Source organism: Coenobita brevimanus, chromosome 100, assembly GCF_032717465.1.
Source record: "Coenobita brevimanus isolate Jiangsu-jjx chromosome 100, ASM3271746v2, whole genome shotgun sequence".
Lineage (NCBI taxonomy): Eukaryota > Metazoa > Arthropoda > Malacostraca > Decapoda > Coenobitidae > Coenobita > Coenobita brevimanus.
The window spans coordinates 27,240,559-27,262,632 of NC_137053.1; the positions used below are offsets into that span (position 1 = coordinate 27,240,559).

At 39.5% G+C, this 22,074-nt stretch overlaps 1 protein-coding gene and 1 non-coding gene across 2 annotated transcripts in view; both read right to left on the reverse strand.

Moving 5' to 3' along the window:
• Positions 1-22,074, reverse strand: part of LOC145414614 (kin of IRRE-like protein 1) — a 1,118,604-nt gene that overhangs the window by 10,113 nt on the left and 1,086,417 nt on the right. The window lies entirely within an intron of this gene.
• Positions 4,382-4,500, reverse strand: LOC145414782 (5S ribosomal RNA). Its single transcript, XR_013899936.1, has one exon. It is a non-coding gene; the product is annotated as a 5S ribosomal RNA (ribosomal RNA).

Consider the following 22,074-nt stretch of genomic DNA (forward strand, 5'->3'; position numbering starts at 1 on the left):
ATTTTTCTTCTAAAATAGTTGTTAACATGAACTGATGAAAACAAGTTCAGAAATAAACACAAAAACAAGAAAGCATTCGGAATGGGAGAGAATTCAGCATTCAGTACCTAGTATTACATTCCACCCAGGGTCGGATTAACCTCGTTGGGGTCCCTAGGCAAAAGTAAATATGGGACCCTCTACCAAGGGTAGGGACTCCCATATAAAAATTTTAATGACCATCATTGGATCTTGTGTGGTGCCAGCTGCAGTACTTTTCATCATTGTTTGTTTGTCCACACGATATTTCCAAAAGATCCTAATGAATTTCAATCAAATTTTGTGGAAGGGTGGATCATGGACCAAGAAAGAATTGGTTAAATTTCGGGGAGGATCCAGATCCGGATTATCCCGCACATTATCTTCAAAAGTTCTCGGTGAATTTCAATGAAATTTTGTGGAAAAGTGGGCCATGGGTCAAGCGACAATTGATTAAATTTTCGGGAGGATTCGGATCCTTTGTGCTCCACTTAATATCCACGGATCCGGATCCTTTTTAATGGCAATGGCATTGGCGGAGGTATGCGCTCTCTGAGTACTTTCTAGGTCTTCAATTGTTATACTGAACACCGTGATTATGATTAAACGAGACATTCGTACACGAGATATCTAACAATAATACATAATTATGTTTTACGAATCCCTTACGCTTTATCCCCTCATCACCATGATGACTTTTTGTATTATATTTTATCGGCGTCCTATGACTTCATTTAGTTTAGGAGAAGCACCTGTTGCAGGTGAGATGAAGCCTAGGAGTAATATACATGACGTTTTAAACTATGCACACATCAGCAACTAAATAAGAATCATGTTTGTGTAGTCGTCATCATCATCCCAACCCTCTTTCCCTCTTACATGAAAAGGGAGGAATTCAGAAACCAGCATAGGAAAGCTTAAACTCAGAAGGACCATCAGTAAAGATGACTGAGGCCTCGATATTGTCGGTCCCATCTCACAGGCAAAACGGTTCACACAAAACTGGGCTTCATAATGTTTTTGGTATAGAGCAATTTCATCAAATACGAGATTAAAAAAGGAGAGCAAATATTGTCATGTTCATCTCCATACGTACTTCACCTATCCAAATCTGTCTGTATAATCTTTTGTTTCTTTTAGTTTTTCACATACTTACACAGTCATATACGTTATCCATCCACCCTCTGTTTCCCCAAAGTATGACTCATGCACTCTCTTTTCACAGATTTTTAAACATTCAATCTCTCTGTGTGATCAGATCATCTACAGCACTTCTGTGGTGTCATCAAAAAATATCCATACCAGGTTCAGAGAGCTTTTGAAAAGATGAATGGGAGAGCAGCAGGACTTTCAGATGTGTAGTGGGGATGGTAAGGTTCCTGGGCTCTGAAGGTGAAAACTGGATCATGGAGCTTAGGAATGCAGTGTGGAGGAAGAAGATATCAGAGAAGAAATGGAGTTGGAATGTACCGACATACAAGTAAAACGTGACGTGCTGGAGTGTGGGAATTATAGAGGTATTAGACTGGGGAACTTATGCCGAAGATATTAGAAGTTGTGAACGAGAGGTTGAGAAGGAAGGTTAAGGTCGATAATATGCAGTTCGGGCAGTGAGTGCCATGACAACAGTGAGACAATTACAGGAAAAAAAAAATAGATTGGAGGGGAATAGGAAAATCTATTATGGTTTTGTGGGCTTGGAGAAAGCCTATGGCAAAATGCACGGGAAGTGTACGAGTATGGGCATTGTGAAAGAAGGGCGTTGCAGAGCGATGGATAAGAGTATGTAAAATATGCATAACGGTGCCAAGACTACAGTGGTCACTCTCAATGGAGATACAGAGTAGTTTGGGTGGAAGACGATGACGTTGCATCAGAGATTAGCTTTGAACCAATTTCCCCTTATAACGGTGCTTGGGTGTCTTGAGTGAAAGTATCACAGGAAAGGAGTTGTGGGAGCTCGCATATGCACAAGATCTGGGATATATATATATATATATATATATATATATATATATATATATATATATATATATATATATATATATATATATATATATATATATATATATATATATTTATATATATATTAGGATAAAGCCTGTCCTTACCTCATACCTAATACGTGCCTTCATACCTCAGAATCAGGACTCATCTCTTCCTCGCCACATTCTAAGTTGCCCTTCCTCTTGTACTGCTCGATATCATTCATCGTTCAATAGCTTATGTAGTTCATGAATGCTCCAAGGTACAATTTCTAACCATCACGTTCACCAACATCATCCTACCCCTGATTCTCACTGTTTTAGATGGGAATCCGGAGCATGAAGAGGAAAATACAAAAGTAGGCAAAATACCATCGGATTACGCAGTGGATTAAACAGTTCACGCATGTCAAGACCCTTCATGGTTCATATCCTGCAAAGGTTATTCCATCATTAATATTCAAGCAGTACAGGGGTTATCGTCTTCTCCAAGACTTACCTAGTATTAAGGGCCTTATATAGTCGTAAAGGTAGCTATGCCGTCAAATCTTTCACCATCAGTCAGAGCGACATTAGGATCTTTGCATGCCTCAAAATCTGATTAATTGTAAGATATCCTTTGCCTGAAGTTCCACGTTCAGATAAAGCAACCTCATTCTCCTTCATCAAGTTATAAACTTTCAATATTTTTCAGGGAACACCGAGAAACAAATGCTTCATATGATACAAATGCTTCCAGTGTTCCAAGTTTCACTATGGCAATTTGTTTAACGTTTCCTCCATGATCAAGAGTGCTAATTTGACCGTGATATTATGCTCATGAATCAAGAGTCCCTAATACAAGTATGCCCCATGCTTTAGGCCCAAATAATGTTTCAGGATCTTACTGAACTGTAGCACCCACATGCTCAAGGAGATGCAGTGAAGTTCCAATATGACCGGTGTAACGTCCATTTATGCCTTATGTTCCAGTATCTCATAAGGTGTAAGACTTTGCTGATAAGGGTCTCATATGCACAAGGCTCACGGGGTTGTAATGTAGTTTCAGTATGACCGTCACGTTAAGGGGTGTATGGTCCAGTATGCTTTGTGCCCTAGTCTCTCGTATGCATATAAGCCAGACGTGTGCTCAAAGCTGGCCCGGTTGTAAGTTCCAGTGGGCGAGACAGAGAAGCTATAAGGTCCAATATACCCCAAGCTTTGCACGGAAATAAGTGCCTTATGTACTACGTCTTATCTGATCCGTAGGGGCGGGCAAGCGGGAGTGTAAACAGTATTCGGCTCCCTGGCAACTGTGTGCAAACATGATAAAACAAAGATCGTAAATCGTTGCCCGGGTCGTAACTTTGCAAGGCACAAGACGGGGCCTTTATTTCCAGGTCATGGGAGGAGTGATGTTTTATCTGTATCGTGTTCGCCCGTATATTGAAGGGGAAGTTCATACAAATCGCGACACTCGGTGAAATGATGACCCAGTGTTGAATTTTCCATAAAGCTATGAAATGATTGTTGAATCACACACACACACACACATATATATATATATATATATATATATATATATATATATATATATATATATATATATATATATATATATATATACTGTCGAACAAGCCGTGTGTGTGTGTGTGTGTGTGTGTGTGTGTGTGTGTGTATTTTGGGCAGCCGAGACTACACATTCAAATCGCACTAAAATTAGCACAAATATCACAAAAAAATCGCTGTGAAAAAACTTGGTCCCATCACGATTGAAAAACTTTTACTATAATGAGCGATCACATTTTGACACAAAAACACTGCTTCCGGAGCCCGGAATAGGATCCCTGTAGAATTTTTTGCCCAGAGGTAGAACTAAAATAAACTGTAGCAGTAGCCGTGTGTCTGTGTGTGTTCTTCGGACTTGCGTTCGGACAACTTGGGTTCCATTCCCGAGGCTGCAAATAACACGATCAATTGGTTAACTGCATAAAATCCAAGTGACAACGTTTCACTAGAACAATACATAAAAGCGAAAACCCTCCGCAGGAGCAAATGCGAGGGGCCCGAAGGGCCCACGAGCACTTGCGTATATATATATATATATATATATATATACTGTTCTGATAGGGACATACGGGGCCAGGCGTGCCACAGATTTTTACTGTTTTGCCCACAGTTCTAAGAAGGTGGCCATTTGATAAGGTGAATAAAGGACTTAGTTGAGGACGTTAATGTAACCAGGAAGGAATTTGGAATTTCAGTGACTCTTTATAAGATTATTCATTCATTCATTGCCAGACGCCATGTATCCCAATCGGGGTGGCCAAGGGCTTAGAGTTAACTGTTTTACAGGGAGGGGCACTAATCCTCCACCAACCCCACTTGACACGTAGGGATGCCAACAGCATCTGATGTTCCCAGGCGGTCACCCATCCAAGTACTAACCAGACCCAACGTTGCTTAACTTCGCTGATTGGATGGGAAGCGGTGTACTCAACGTGGTATGGCCGTTGGCATAAGATTATATATTTTATAAAAAATTTTGAGAGAGAAAGGGAAAAGGGGCAATTTATTTTTAGTATCTCCTGATTTAAAATGGAGACGATTGTAAACTGGTCTCGACTTTACCAGTGACTCTGGTGAAAAGCGGCAGAATATATTAATATTTTGTTTCCAAGAGCTGTCCGGCATTCTCAGTACTTCATGCACACATCTGTCAACTCAAGAACAGTTTTCCTCAGCCTGAATTTCTCTCTGCTTATTACCCGTAACATTTTTAAAGCAAGGTGTCCGAGCATTTTAAAATGAATGGATCTCGTTTTGGTCTAAAAACAGTAAGCTTTTTTTTCTTCTTCAAGTGACAGCTTTTGCCGGCAGACATTCCCTAGATTCTATAAATTTTAATAGATAAATAAAGAGATATATAATGCGCAAAATAAAACTTTGCTCTGAATAATTCCAATATGTGATAAAATGACATACTGAGAGTGGCTTTCCTTATTTGTGATTCTCTTGAACAGGCAGATTTTTATCCTTTGAACACGACTAAATTTTTTTTTTTTTTTTTTTTTTTTTTTGCTGTCGCTAGAAGATTTAACCGGTTTAAGAGAGATCTGTCATAAAGAGAGGGTTACAGGTGGTTGTTAATTCGGAAGAGGCAGATAGATGTTTATATGACTGGAACTTTCACTATTAATGATTTTCGCACAGTTATGTAGCCATTAAGCTTTTCAAATGCGGAAGTTCTTTCATGCTGGCACGAGGTGTTCTCTCATTTACTCCTTACTTAGTATCGCCTTGAAGAATGTACCGTAAATTTCGATTATATTAGAGATCAAATAATAATTAATATGGGGAAGTCATGTATTTTCTACGTATTTAATTTCAGTTAAGGCAGGTACATAACGTTCATGCCTCTGACCTTTCGAATGGTGAGGGTTTTCCTAGGATAAGTAAAATCGCCTGGTGTTCGACAGAATATTTAATACAACACTTCTCATTGTATTAACCAATAGTCTCATGACGCGTTTTGTGCTATGTTATTATCTCGAAACGGTGCTATCCAGTTTACAGTGGATTATCGACCTAGAAGGATTAGACATTGCCTTCATGACCTTTTCTCTGCAAGGAACTCTTCTAAAGTGATAAAATCATCTGATAGTTCGAAGTATACAATAAGATATTAAGTTCAATAGGGAACACGGTACTCAGTAACAAAGACAAATAAACTAGTTTACAGTGTGACTTAAAATTTTTACGAGTGATTATGTTTATGATTAAAGTACTCACTTTCACTTAGTGAAGTCACGTGATATTTTACCATGTTTTCACCTTCAGCATTGTTTTATTTTAATGTCAGAAATGATGACGAATATGGTAAAGGCAATTACATCACCTAATGACATATTTCAAAAGGGCTATTCTGTAGCTATGTGCTCAGGGCCGAGAGCAGAAATGGCCGCTCATGTTTACATTTCGAGACTGCCTTTATACCGAGAGTGATGGCAAACATGGGTACTGCAATTAGTCCAATTTAGAGAGAGAGAGAGGGATATCTCTCTGTGTGCTCCCTGATTTGATGCGATTGGCAATTAATATTAAATGAGCTACATAAAGGAAAAGGGGAAAACAGAACACGTGTGGCTGATGTGTTGTGTGGGTGTGACAGGTACTGCATTTCGGATGACCTAGGAAGGATGGTACAAAGTACGAGTGTGTACATCATCATCATCATCATTAACATCTTAATCTTCTTCTTCTTGATGTTGTTGTAGTTATTTTTGTAGTTGCTGTTATAGTAATTGCTGTAGTTGTTGTGGTTGTTGTAGTTGTTATTGTTGTAGTTGTTGTAGTTGCTGTAGTTGTTTTTGTAGTTGTTGTTGTAGTTGTTGTTGTTGTAGTTATTGTTGAAGTTGTAGTTGTAGTTGGTGTTGTAGTTTTATTTTTTTCAGTTGTTGTTGTACTTGTAGTTGTTTTAGTTGTTGTAGTAGTTGTTGTTGTAGTAGTAGCTGTTGTAGTTGTTGTTGTTGCAGTAGCTGTTGTTGCTGTAGTTGTAGTTGTTGTAGTAGTTGTAGTTGTAGCTGTTGTTGGTTTAGTTGTTGTAGTTGTTGTTGTTGTTGTTGTTTAGGTTGTTGTAGTTCTTGTTATAGTTGTTCTTGTAGTTGTTGTTATAGTCGTTGTTGTAGTTGTTATAGTTGTTGTTGTAGTTGTTATAGTTGTATTTGTTGTAGTTGTATTTGTTGTAGTTGTTTTAGTTGTAGTAGTTGTTTTAGTTGTAGTTGTTGTAGTTGTAGTTGTTTTAGTTGTTGTAGTTGTTTTTGTAGTAGTTGTAGTTGTAGTTGTTGCAGTTGCTGCTGTGGTAGTAGTTGTTTGTTGTTGCTGTAGTCGTTGTTGTTGTGTTAGTTTTAGTTGTTGTAGTTGCTGATGTTGTTGTAGCTGTTGTAGTTGTAGTAGTTGTTGTTGTAGTTGTTGTAGTTGTAGTTGTTGTACCTGATGTTGTAGTTGTTGTAGTTGTAGTTGTTGTTGTAGTTGTAGTTGTTGTAGCTGTTGCAGTTGTTGTAGTTGTAATTGTTGTTGTAGTTGTAGTTGTTGTACTTGTAGTTGTTGTTGTAGTTGTAATTGTTGTAGTTGTAATTGTAGTTGTTGTAGTTGTAGTTGTAGTTGTAGTTATAGTTGTTAGTTGTTGTACTTGTAGTTGTTGTTTTTGTAGTTGTAGTTGTTGTTGTAGGCGGGGTCGCCCTTCATCCACTCACTGCACGGGTGAGTGCCCACCTGCGACTACCAAAGCCGTCCATGCTATGTATGCTCAGGTAAGACAGGGCAACCTCCGTGGCCCCAGTTATATCTTCCTTCAAAGAAGCAAAAGCACAACGTTGCTCGGATGAATACGTTGGATAAGACAGTGAAACGCCTAGAGTAATTAAATCTAAGGACGCTGTCCATGCATGAAAAAGAATATTCACAAAAACTCGGCGGTAAAGTTGACACTATTTTTTGGTATTAATCTGGATATCAATGGTTGAGTCAGAGTAAGTGTGTAGTAAAAGCCATCTTAAATAAGGAATCACTTAGGTAACTGTAGCTGATGTTGAGCATTGAGGAAAACTCTGCATCACAGAGACAGATATATATGAACCGTAGAAGGACTTACAAAATCGATCTGTTAATAGAGTAGCAATGTATTCTCACCTAAACCTTCGACAAGTTCTCTCTCCAGAAGTGCCATTGTCAAATTAGCCGTTTCAAATTTGTCTGCAATTTTTATCTTACACGACAAGATTGATTGGAAAAGGATTCCTCACAAATGTTGACTCGGGCAAATGCTTGTGAAATTCTGTCACCTGTGACATTCGGTACTTAAGAACATGCCATGGCCTTCCTGAGAAGTACACCATAGCACCCCATGGTGACATGGCCCTGTTAGGAAACCACTGGTGACACTAAAATCAGGGTTAAGCCAAATGGCTTCCTGGAACCCGGGAAACTATTTACAGCGCTGGATGGCAGCCTTATAACCCTGTATTTCCTATGGGCCGAGGTAATAAAAAAAGGGGGGAGGGGAGAAGGTAGGGATTAACGTTCCCCCACATTCTATTTGTACTAGCTGGCTTAACTTCAGAACCTCATCCTATCCTTATGTAGCAAACGAAATCTGGATGATGATGATTAATATTATATTGAGGGAGTATGCGAAGAGAACCGTAAGGTATTTATAGCTTTTTGGATGTGGGAAAAACATTTGAGAAAGTAAATAGAGAAGGATTATGAAAGGTCATAAAACTGTATGTACAGCACGGGGTGTATGGAAAGCTGTGGAGCATACATAAGAGTGGGTGGATATCTAAATGAGTGGTTCACTATCAATGTTGGAGGAAGGCACGGATATTTGGCGTCCATATGTTATTCAGTCAATCAACCAATCGGTCAATCTATCTATCTTTAGAGTGAGAGAGAGAGAGAGAGAGAGAGAGAGAGAGAGAGTTAGAGAGAGAGAGAGAGAGAGAGAGAGAGAGAGAGAGAGAGAATCGGCAGCTGCGAAGAGAGGGATGGGGACGGTAATGAATGGTGAAGGTCTAGCATCTCAAATTTGATGTATGTAGATGAAGCTGTTGTCTTGTTAACAGTGAGCAAGAGTTTTGGAGACTGGTGCACAGTTTTATGGATACATGTCAGCGTCGTGTTTTATATTAAATGTAAAGTTTAAACTGATGGCTGCTGAGAAAGAAGGATAAGCCTTGGTGTGTACTGCTGAATGGAGGAATTGAATTCATGAGGGAGTTTTACCACCTCGATGGAGTAACATAACAGGGATAAATGTGTGAAGTAGGCATAGGGAAGGAAAGTGGATGGAGCTACGAAAGCTTTGATACTAAACAGAGATCCGAGTGTGGAGGCTGCAAGAATGCTTCGTGAACTTGTGTTAGTTTTTCCTCTTTCGAGCTTTCTCTATTCTGGTATCTGTACCCTTCCTCATTTCATCCCTTGATGAGAAAATGATGCTGGAGTGATGATGATGATGATGACACTCGTTCACATCAAAACAGAAAAGGTATTATCGTTTGAATGACCTATGTGTGTGTGTGTGTGTGTGTGTGTGTGTGTGTGTGTGTGTGTGTGTGTGTGTGTGTGTGTGTGCGTGCGTGTGTGTGTGTGTGCGAACCAAAGACTTCTATTAGTTTTTATCTTATTTTAACCAAATTGGTGGAGGAGTAGAGGGACAGACTTGGAGCTGACTAATTGTTTTTGAGAACGATAGGTTAACAGTGAACGACATATGGCAAGGACAAAGTACCTAGCAAGATCAAGTTAAACTATTTCTATCTTACTTAAGCCAGCTTTGGTAGGAAAAATTGAGAGTTACGCAAGAATAAAGGTGTTGGATCGTGAGACCAGTTAATTAGAGGTCAAGGTCACAAGGAGGAATCAAAGATTAAGTCATGTGTTTGGATATGAACAATGTAACTAAAGTAGTTTTGATTCGATCTGAGTCAGATTTCATGGAAGAGTTGGGGATTACATAAGAAGTTAACCTGTTTTTTTTTTTTTTTTTTTTTTAGAACAAGTCAAGGATTGAGGTTAAAGTGCGAGATCAGTTTCAGCAGATTTAACCTGACTAAGGTCAAACTTTGTTGCATATTCCAGGGTATGGCAAAGATGATGGGATTTGATTTTGATAACAATCGGACAGAAGTCAATGCCACAGTTAAAGGTCAAAATTCATGATCACAGAGGAAAGTCAACCTAAATAGCTTTGACCTGCATTTAACCAACCACAGAGGAAATGTTAAGTGTCAGGCAAAGATGAGATAGTATTAGCTTGACATTTTTTTTTTTTTTTTTGTATGTGAATAAAACAACCAAAAAGTTTTCATCTGATTTTAATTAAACTTAGTGGAAGGATTGAGGGCTGATCAAGGGGTTGACCTATTATTTTTTGAATCGATAAAAGGTCCAGGTCACATGGCAAGGTCAACTTGTCAACTTAAGCAGTTTTTTATACTCTTTTTATGATAATCGTGGAAATGTGTTCATGGTAAAGCAAAAATGAAAAGATTCTAGTTTGCGAATAATCACTCAAGGGAAGAGGTCGCAGGACAAAGTCAAAAGCCAAGGGCATATGCCAGGATTATCAAGAACGAAGGGATTCGACTTTAAAAGGACCCAGTCAAAGACCAAGGTGAGAAGTCAAGATCCTATGGCAAGGTCAGCCTAAACAATTTTATTCCGATTTAGACAAAACTAAGTGAAACACTTGAGGGTATGGGAATGCCAAAGGGATTCGAGTTTGAAAACATTAAGTGCTCATAGTAATAAACCAAGGTCATATTAATTTTTAAGGTCACGTGCAAGCTGCTTTGATATGATTTAGATCAAACTTGGTAGAGGGGTTGAGGGTAATGCAAGGACAAAGTGATTCGAATTTAAGAACACTCATTCAGAGATAAAGGTCACAGAACAAGGTTAGCTTAAATAGTTTCCATCCAATTTAAACGAAACTTGGTGGAAGGGTGGAGGGTAACGCAAAGAAGAACGGATTTGATTTTGAGAGCAATAGGTCAGAGTTAAGGTTACATGTTAAAGTTAAATATTTGGCCCTTGGACTATTTGTACGATGCAGGTGTTGTATTCTCCTCCTCCTCCTTCTCCTACTCCTCCTAGTTTTGAGAAAAGCTACCTTGATTTAATGGAAGAATTTCTTAAAACAGGAGATACAAACTCTCAGGAAAGAGAAGTCGGAGCTGAGACAGTTGGTAGAAGAGTTGCTTGAGGCAAAAGATGTGAGGAAGGCTGAAGGATGAAAGCTTGTGAATAAGGGTGCAAGTAAATTCACTCTTAAAAAGCAAGCGAGTGTGAGGTGTCAAACTGTATTGAACGCTGTGCGTGACGAATACAAGGGTGAGGATAAGAGTGAAATGGAATGTGTGGGGTCAAGTGGCAGTCTGGGTGGTGGAAGACAATCCGACCGGCCACTGGGGCTACATGAAAGGAAAGAGTAATGAAGACTTAGCACCAAGCCATAATATGGTTATATGGCACTGTGGGAGTAGAGGGAAAATAATGGCCAGAAGAAACACGGAAACATCAAGAAGAGCAGTAGGACAGAAGAGCAGAAGAGAACGGTATGAAGAAAAAGGCTGGAGATAAAATGTCCCGTTTTAATTGCCTCTTACGACAAGCAGGGATACTGGGGAAGTTTCTTCCCTACCCCTCCTTTTCCAGGGGGATGGAGCTAAGGTAAGAAAAATGGTGTTCTAGTTGGAGACTCTCAGGCAAGATATATAGACAGAGGACTCTGTGCTTCTCTCAGAAAACATCTTTGTCTTCCGGGATTCAGGATGGGTAATGTGTTGGGAAAAACTGAACTATCGTGACGAATAGTGGGGATAAACCCACTGTGTTCCTTAGTGCAGGAGGCAACGGTAATGGTAAGAGTAGGAGTGAGGCACTGTGGCAGCTGTACTGGGCAGTGTTGGAGGTCAGGGAGAGGGGAAGGACCCCTGTAGCACTCCGTGTTTTGCCTAGGAGGGGGGTTGGGAAGGAATGGCTGAGCAGGGGGACAGGTTTTAACTGCCGTCTTGAAAGGTACTGCAGGGCTAATGCAACACCTTTCATAGACAGCTGAGACCAATTTTATGGACAGAGTGCTTTATATAGCTGGGATAAGACTCATCTTAGTAGACAGGGAGTTACTGTTTTAGATGTACGATAGACAGGGAATTAGATTTCTTTTTTTTCGAGGTTGAGAGTAAGATATACAGGAATTAACAACTCCATTCACGGATCATTACCCTCAGGTTTGGAGAGATGCATCGAAACATGCAAAAATAAGAAGAAAAGTTTAATCGCTAATGTAGGTACCCGCCACTGCGGCTCCTCAAAAAAAGCAGGCGATGGTGAGGAGAGAACAAACGATGACAGACGGTTGAAAAGTGATAGTAGGGAAAGTAGTTATATTAGCAGAATAACTGTTTCCCAGTTATTAACAAAAATAATAGAAAATAAAGTCCCAGTGTAGTATAAAGAAATGTTAGATGAAGTTGGAAGAAGGGATGAGAGCCCAGCTGTTCTTGGAGTTCTCCCGAGAAGACAAGTTAGTGGGGAGTGGATGTCCAGAGCATTAGGACTTAATTGTCGCCTGGACAAGTATTGCAAGGACTATCCAATACCATTGATCGACAACTGGGACAGGTTCCACGGACGTAATGCTATGTAAAGCAGGGTTGGGATACATCTTGGTAGGCAGAGGGTTTCTATATTAGCTTCGTCTGTAGATGGGGAGTTGGGGGATTTTTTCTGAATTAAATGATAGATGCATAGCCAGAGATAGTAAATTCACTTAGGGATCTTTAACATCAGTTTTAGACAGATGCAAATCAACATCAGGTTTAGATAGATCTAACCAATATGCAAAAACAAGAAGGAAAATACAGCTATTATTGTAGTGACATCCACTCGAGCAGACGAAAGAAGTACTTCTGAACGTATTATAATAACTAAAGTGTTTGTAATAATTTACAAGAGTATTATACCAACAGCAGAGGCTTACCTAGCAAAATGGACCAACTAAAGGCTATCACTGGTACGGAGAAAATACATATTGCCGTTATTAGTGAAACGTGGATGAATACAGACTCTCCAATTTTTGGAGGAATACCAGATCCAGGGGTATTATAGTTTTCAGCCTAACCGCTTGGGAAGAAAGGAGGGCTGGGTAGCCATTTACATAAAAGGTTCTTTAAATTGTTAAAATAAAGCAAATACGAAAGTCAGTCTGGATGCTGAAAGTGTTTAGGTTGAAATTAGTAACTGCAAGGAGTTATTAGTCTTAGGAATTATACATGGATCTACAAAATTAAACACTGAAGACAGTAGATACCTGATACCTTTGGAAGGAGATGGAGAAGGCAGCACAGTCCAGCTCAGTAATTATCACGGGGGATTTTAACAGGTCAAGGATAGATTGGCAGAATCTGAGAGGGGATGCAAAATCATACGAATTTCTAGAACAAGTTTAGGGTAGTGTCCTTTATCAGTATATCAGGGAGCCCACTAGAGGTGATGATATATTAAATCTGCCTTTATTTAATAGAAAAAAAACATTATTGATGGTATAGAATTTGACGGACGACTTGGGAAAATTCACCATGAAGAAATTATGTTCGAATTTAGTTGGAATGATTGCTGTACTGAAACCGATAGAGTGTCCCTAATTTTCGTCTAAGGAATTTTGATGCATCAAGAGCTTATTTCAGAACAGTATTCCATGTAGAGACTCGTTACTTTAGAGAGAATCAGGTCACTGGAGAAGCTCAGGTCATAGGTGTGGGACAGGATTTAGGTGGGAGGGTGCGTCAGGTCACTGCTCTCACGGGGGAAGGCTCAGGTCATAGATGAGGGAAGGGATATAGGTAGGAATGTAACCCAGGTCACGGAGATTAATTCAGAGCAGGTGTACCATGTGGCCGATCGATCAGTGAAAAACATGATGATTTTAGTTAAAATAATAAACAGGGGCCGGGACAGATATATCCCTTCAAAAGCTTTTAAAACTAATTCAGGGCCGAAATGGTTAAAAAACAGATTTAAATTTCTCACAGGACAAACAAGAGGAATATTTAGAAAATATAAACAGGACAGGAACACTTCCGTAACAGGTGAGAGATTTTGAATAGGAGAATAAAGAGGGAGATACAGAAAGAAGAGTGAGATTATGAATTTAAGGCTGCTCGAGAATCGAAAGAAAACCCCAATGGATTTTATCAGCTTTATCGTACAAAAATAAAGATAGGACAGGATCTCTTAGAACAGAATCAGGTAACATTACCGCGACAATAACGACATGTGTCCTGTCCTAAATAATTACTTCGTATCAATATTTACCAAGGAAAATTTAGACCTGATCCCTCAAGCAACAGTTATTCAGGATTGTAATATGAATAACATTCTTAGTTAAATGCCCATTATTTAGGAAGAAGTATTGAGAAAAAAAATAATAAGCTAAAAGCCTAAAGAATCGCAGGTCCGGGCGATATACCGTATATATCAAAAATTAAAAGGGTAACCAAGAAAGAATTATGTCAGCCACTTACGTTATTAATTATATCTATTAGTTCAGGAGAAGTTCCAGATGCGTGGAATACAACATAGTATTCATTAAAAAAAAAAAAAAAAGTGATAAATCATTTGCGTCAAATAATCGTCCAGTAAGTATAAGATCAGTAGTAGGAAAAATTCTAGAGTGAATTTCAGCAAATAAAACTGGAAAGCAGGATTGGAGTAACTGTAATTATAATTTAATTGAAATTTAATCAATTACAGAAGTATAGTAATTGTAATTATAACTGTAACTGAAAATACAATAGAAGTAATTGTAATTAATTAATTGATAAGTTAATTGTAACAATCGTAATTGTGAAAGGGAAGGAAAGTGGTATTGGTAAGGTAACCCTGTACCAAGCTGTCCCTATGGGATTAAGATGCCCCAGGATTAACCCACCGAAGCCGCGTTTTGACAGTCCTACTGACTTTGTCCCGAACACCTGTCCAGCTGGTTGTCCCCCTTCTATCGGAAATGCCGAGGCCCAGGATCTCGTGGTGGAAGAGGGATATGGTCTAGAGCCCTTGCTCCTCCCTAATCCCTAGATTTTACCAGTCACCGATGCCAGCATCACCAGAGAATTCCACTCAGGTTGCCTGGGAGAGGCTGGACTAAATAAAAAGGGCGCAGAGAGAGAAGGCTTGACACACTTGTTCACATTCTCTCCTAGACACATTCCTCACGGCTCACACACACACACACACACACACACACACACACACACACACACACACACACACACACACACACACACACACACACACACACACACACACACACACACACACACACTTCCCATCAGTGAACTATGTTAACAGAGACTGGGAACTGAAGTTTCGTGTCCTTGGTTGTGATAATTCAGAAGGCTGACACACAGCATTTAACACTGCATCTGCCTATGAGGAAACTGTCAATCAGTTCAGTATTCAAGAGAAAGTAAAGAAAGTTGTAACTGATAATGCATTTCCTTGCCCAGTTTCTACATAGATCATGAAGAAGAGAGGGCTGGAAATCCATGCGACCCCAACATCACTGATGAGGATATTTGCTTCGATGTTCTGACTTACCTTCCTAAAAGAATGGGATGTTTAGCACATACTCAGCAACCGTGTGTGAGATGTGGGTTTACTCACCCAAATGTAAAAAGTTCACTGCGCTCATCAACGCTTCAGAAAATTCCATCCTTAATCAACTCAATGAGGAAATCAACACTGGCTGCTCCCGTACCTTCGTTTTAAAGGGATTATTCTCCAGATAAAATGTGACAAGATAGAATTCACAGCCGAAAATGGTGAAATCTATATTCAAGAACCCCGTAGGGGTGAATAATGCAATTGATCTTCTGTCCCAGAGAGGGCAGAGGAGTAAGAAAGTCATGCCAGTGGAGATTTCTGCCTTAAAGGAGCTTGTGATTGTCCTCGAACATTTTCACAAGGCCTTGGAAGTTGTATAGGGACAGAAGATGACCATAACTGCTATTGGACCAGTGATTCAGGGACATAAACACTCACTGGAGAACCTAATTCATAATACCAAATTACAGGACTGTGAACAACTGGCTAAAGTGCTACTGGACTCTGTGAAGAAAAGACTGGATCCTCACTTGGAAATGAGAGATGTTCAAGTGGCGGCTTTTTTAGATCTTAGGTTCAAACTGGACTGGCTTTCACTACAAGAGCAGAAGGAGCAAGTGCTGGCTTATGTCAAGAAAATGCTTGAAAAATTGGACGTGGTTCACGAGGAGTCAACAATGGATAAAGAGTGACAGGGATAATCTAGCAGAAGGATTGCCTGAATAAAAAAGACCCAGACTGTTCTCTTTTATACCAAAATGTTCATCAAAGCTCCAAAATCAACGGGGATCAGCGGGAAGCACATTGTCAGTGAGTCTTTTATTGAAGGAATATGTAGAGGAAGGAATTCTGCCATTTTCCAGTGATCCAGTTCTGTACTGGAAAGAAGTGTCACAAGCTTTGCATCCAGTGAAGAACCTTGCAAGAGAGGTAATTGGGTGTAGTGCTACATCTGCTCCATCAGAGTGAGTTTTCAGCATTGTAGGAAATTATTTCACTGTGAACGGATCTCAGCTTGGTGTCACTTCTTTCCGTTCAGCGTTATAAATTAAGTGCAAAAGTGAACTGTTTGAGAAACCACAGACTCTTTAGTTAATGTCTGCAACTTGTACATAATGAAATCTTGATTTTTGTTTTCAAATTACTTTGTGTCAAACCTTACAGTGCCAAACTTGTATCTTTCTTAACAATAACGATTTTTCTTTCCAAAATCGGGAATTTATAATTATAATTGTAATTATAACTGATTTTGTTTTGTAGTAATTGTTACTGTAATGTAACTGCTATTCCCAAATGTATTTGTAATTATAATTGTAATTTAAAAACAAAGAAAGTAATTGTAACTTCATATGTAATTAAATTTTTGAAGTGTAATTGCTCCAACCCTGCTGGAAAGCACTTAGACAGCGCATGCCTCCGCCAATGACATTCCCATTAAAAAGGATCCGGATCCGGATCCACCCCCCAATTTAATAAATTCTTTTTTGGTGCATGGCCCACCTTTCAACAAAATTTCATTGAAATTCATTGAGAACTTTTGGAGATTCTGTGCGGAATGCTCCGGATCCGGATCGAGATCCGCCACCAAATTTAATCATTTCTTCCTTGGCCCATGGCCCACTTTTTCACAAAATTTCATCAAAATCCTTTCATAACTTTTTGAGTAATCCTGCTAACAGACAGACAAACAAATCAACGCGGAGTAAAACATAACCTCCTTGGGGATGGTAATTTCAATCAGAGAACACATAGACAGATTTAATCTCATGAATGAAAATCAACACGGATTCAGACAAGGACGACCCTGCCTCAGAAACTTGTTATCATTCTTCTTGGAGGTGTATGAGGCGGCAGATAGCGATAAAGCTTACGATAATGTTTATGTGGACTTTAGTAAAGCTTTTGAGTTGGTCCCGCACGAAAGATTAGTTAGGAAGGTTCGAGTACACGGTATTGACGGCAACATCTTAAAATGGATAGAATCCTGGCTGAAGGACGAAAGCAGAGAGTTTTATTAAATGGCATTAAGCTGGGTTGGGGATTAGTGAGTAGCGGTGCACCAATTCGATCAGTACTCGGTCCCTTATTACATATATAAATGATCTAGACTTAGGAGTCACTAGAAGTATTAGCAAATTGGCCGATGACACAAAACTAGAGCGTATCATTAACTCAACTGACGACTGTGTTAGCCTACAAAAGAACCTCAATATATTGTACAATGGTCAAAGACTGGCCAATGGAATTTAATGAGGAAAAACTAAAGTACTAAACGTGGGCAAGATCATCGTAGATATTTGGTACAACTTAGTAAAGTAATTACTGTGCTGGAATACAGGAGAGATCTATGAGTCATGGTTAGTAAAGCCGTCAAACTAAAGAAACAGTGTATTAATGTGAGAAATAAAGCAAATAGGGTGTAGATCTGTGAGCAACAGGACATCTAAAAGGATACTGCAACTTTATGTAGCTTTAAGAAAGTCACATTTAGAGTGTGGAGTGCAGTTTTGGTGTCCGTACTGTAGAATGGATATAAATTCGTTAGAAAATGTACAGAGAAAAGTGAAGAAACTAACATGATGTTCAGAAACTTCCATATGACGAAGACTGAAATGTGTAGAGGTAGAGGAGGCTTAACTGAGGTGATTAATTAGATGAAAGGAATAAATAAGGGATATATTAGCAAAGTATTTAAAGCGAGCATACACGACAGAACTAGAAGCATTGGAGTCAAACTAGATAAATTCCGTTTTAGTAAGAAAATAAGTAGAAACTGTTTTGGGTATAGAGTAATGGACAGATGGAATAAGCTGCCTAGTGATATAGTTGCTGCTCCTTCCATTGAGAGTTTCACTCATTGGCTAGATAAACATAGAAGTATGGGTTGGATATAAAACAAATCTCCTAATAGCCGGCACCAGTTCATTCTTTTTCCTCCTCAGGTTTCACTACTATGGTCTCTTTTCACCTTTCACACTCTCCTATAAAATGTCCACTCCAGTTTCCCTATACTGCATGGTGTTCCTCCTGACGTTTTCCTGCCTGTTTCGACTGGAGGGTTTGGTGGGTGGAGGAGAGCTTTCTTCTTTGCTATCCTTGTCTTACTGTAGTAGTTTAGCCACTTTTGTGGGAACTGCCTAGCAAAAGCCAACTGGCTTACTGCAATTTCCTTCTCTTCTTGAGTTTTACCGAATGGAACGGGTCACACAAGCATTTTTATCACCATTTATTCACCATGTAAAGCCCCCGGAATATTGGCTTTACCTTATAATACACAGGTTCACAGGTAGCTTCATATTTATCTAGCCGACAGAGTCAACCCGATGACTGTCAAGGTAAAACGGGGTAACACACCATTGTCATACATTCCACCATACAAAATTCATCCAGCCAGCTCGTTCCCTTGGCAGTTTCCTAGCCTTATCAGGTTTCATGACTTTCTCGCACATTCAAGTGCCATATTTATAAACCTTCTTCTTGGCCCACCGCGCCTCCTCCCACCTTCACGCTTACTCAGATATACCGTTTTCAGCACAGTATTACATACCTTACCAATACTATTTAAGCACACTCTCTTTGAAGCTAGTGTCCGCAGACCTTTTTGCTCCCGACCTTTCATGAATCAAATTATTCTTTTATCCTATCCAATTTCCTCACTTTGCTCACATTTTTTGACAGCCCCATCTCCACTGTTCTTACTCTTTATTTGTGAGTTTTTGCCACACAATAGTTTCACACCTTTTGTTAGACTAGGAACTAAAACTCCTTCATGCAAGATTCTTGCAGCCACCGCTCTCAGACCTGTTCTTCTTGTCAAGGCCTTCATATCACCAGCCACATTCCATCCCTGTGCCATTCTTACTTACCACTTCTGCACATTTATGTCTCTTTTCTCTCATTGCATGCAGGTACTCAAACTCTCACCAGTTCAAGTCTTTCTCCATTCACTGTAACATTACATTGCCAATCACTTTCTCTCTCAACAACCATCACCTTCTTGCTATCTACATTAAATTTCAAGGCACGAGGATCACAGACGTCTACAAAACTCTGCACTAGTCTACCAAGCTCTTGTCTTCTGTTTGTATGCAGCACTGCAAAACGTGCCAGAGTCAGATTTGAGGTACTCAACCCTTCACCATTCATCTCTATCGCCATCAGTCTCTATATGACTTATGTTTTTATCCTTTTCCTAACCTAATCCATATAATCGTATTTTTTGAGCACCCATGGGGACATCACACAACCTTGTCTCATACAAATACTGATCTGAAAACCATTCGCTTAAAAACCTATGGGGTTCTCAACTTGAGGTTCAAGAACCCCCGGTGGTTAGCAGAAGGGTTTCCAGGGGGTACGTAGATCGCTGACGAAAAAGTATTAAGAGAGAGAGAGAGAGAGAGAGAGAGAGAGAGAGAGAGTGTGTGTGTGTGTGTGTGTGTGTGTGTGCACGACGGTATCAGGCTGGTTCACTTCCAAACAGCGGTCCTGAGTGAAAAGGGCCGTAACTTCTGGCCCCCCCAATGTTTTCTGTAATTTCAACTATCTTGATAAGGATGCAGCATAGAGCATCAAAAAATGTTAAATAGCCAAATTGTTAGTCACAGTCTGGGTTGAAAATTCAGTTTGGCAGAAAGTAAAGCCTTTTATTTAAACACCCAACACCATCACTAAACAAACATACATGCTTCGTTGAACATCAACTTGTAGGTAAAATCAAACTAGAAAATACCGGATGGTCTGCATACTTAAGGGCTTCTATTTAATTTTAAACTTTAGTAAGGAGGTATAAACATTTTGTCTAGCCCCCCAAAATCTGTCGAAAATTACGGGACTGGTGAAGATGGGGGGTACTGTCTCTTTACAGTCACTGTCACAACTGATGCACGTTCTTGTTGCCCCACTATCTCCAGATATTTCTGTTTATCTAAATGAGGTATGTTTATAACATTTCTAACAGTGTGTTGCTGTTTTTGATAATACGATATGTATACTAGTGATTTTTATACAATGTGGTAGTGATTACCATTACTTAATGATGTTATAGCATATTGGAAACACGTGTTTATGACTGTGGTCTTATTATCGCCATTCACCAGCATATCTCAGAGATTTTATTGGTGTCGGCGGATGTATGCACTCGCTGTGTGCTTTCTGGTTACTGTTAGTGCATTTGACACTGATAGAAATATGTCTGCGTAAAGTTGTTTGTCATGTGTGACCTTACACAGTGGTGATAATATGACTGCCTGATGGTATTTTTATTGTTTGATCTGTTGTTATAATGACTGTCTGAAATTGCTTCTACTGAGTGATGAATGCCTGAGGTTCTTTGTGCTGAGTGATCTGACGATGATGTTGATAGTATGACTTCCTGATGATGTACTGACTGTTTGACCATTTGACATTATGACTGGCTGAAGGTGTTTCGGCTGTGTGAGCTTATAACTGCAATGAGAATATAAGTGCCTGTGGTGGTTTTATTATGTAATCTTATGACGGTGGCTATATTATAACTGCGTATCAGTGTTAGCGACTTGATGTATGGCTTTGGTTACGAGTATATCGATATTTTTCATTACAATTCCAGATATCGTCACGGCCTCATCAGCGAAGAAACGACAGTATGATGAAAGCTACATTCAGTATGGATTCACCGCTATCGTAAAAAGCGGGTGTGAATTTATATAGTGCCACAAAGTTTTATCACTGGAGTGTATGAAACCAAACTGTCTCAAGCGACATTAGAATAACTGTCATCCTAATCTGAAAATTAACAATGCTGCCTGTTTCAGGCTAAAAGAAGAGGGACTGAAGCGAGATTGATTTGATCGTTAGGGGCAGTTCAGTCGACAAAATGAATCTGGATTATGTGCATTGTTCTTGTTATCCCTGAGAACTGCACAAGATAAAAAAAAAAAAAAAAAAAAACTTCAGAACATTGCAGAGTAGTTAATCGTCCCCTGTTGTAAAGATACAGTCAGCTGTATTTTTGGATGTGATGTTGAGCAGGTCACATCAGTAGCCCGTTCAGATGATACTGTTCATCGACGAATATTAGATATGTCTGCATGAAGGTATCAAACAACAAGTTAGTGATTGCTGAAATAAAAGGGGTATCTTTAGGCAAATTCGGAATCAAACTTGATGAGTCAACTGACGTGGCTGCTTGTGCCCAACCCCTGGTTATTGTACAATATATCAGTGGAGGAGATTACAAGGAGGGTTTCTGTTTTGTCATGCATTGTAGTCGACTGCAAGAGGTGGAAACATTTTCCACGAAATCACCTTTTTTTTTTTTTTTTTTTTTTTTGAGAGAGAGAGAGAGAGAGAGAGAGAGACTGAAGGACTTCCTAGGAATAATATACTCCAACTCGAAGTCTTCCCGCTCTTTCTGGCACCTTGCCAAAAACATTTCTAATAACTTTACCTCATCATCCTTCTCTCCTGTTTTATACTGTGATGGCTCTGTAGCTATTTCTACTACTGATAAAGCAGATCTCTTCGCCCGGACTTTCTCCTCCAATTCCACCTTAGACGATTCCGGCGCTGTTCCTCCATCACTTCCCCCTCTGACTTCCTCATGGCTGACATTAGTATTTCTTCAGCTAATGTATTTTCTGCCATCACTGGCCTCAGTACTAACAGGGCATATGGGCCTAATGGAGTCCCTCCTGTTGTCCTCAAGAACTGTGCTTCTGTGCTTACACCCTGCCTAGGTAAACTCTTTCGCCTTTGTCTGTCAACTGTATCATTTCTTCTTGCTGGAAGTTTGCTCTCATTCAGCTAGTCCCAGTGAAGGGGTGACCATTAACAAACCCTCTAACTATCGTCCAATTGCTCTAACATCCTGTGTCTCAAAAGTTTTCCAGTCAATTCCTAACAGAAAAACTTTAAAGCATCTTTCCTATCACAACCT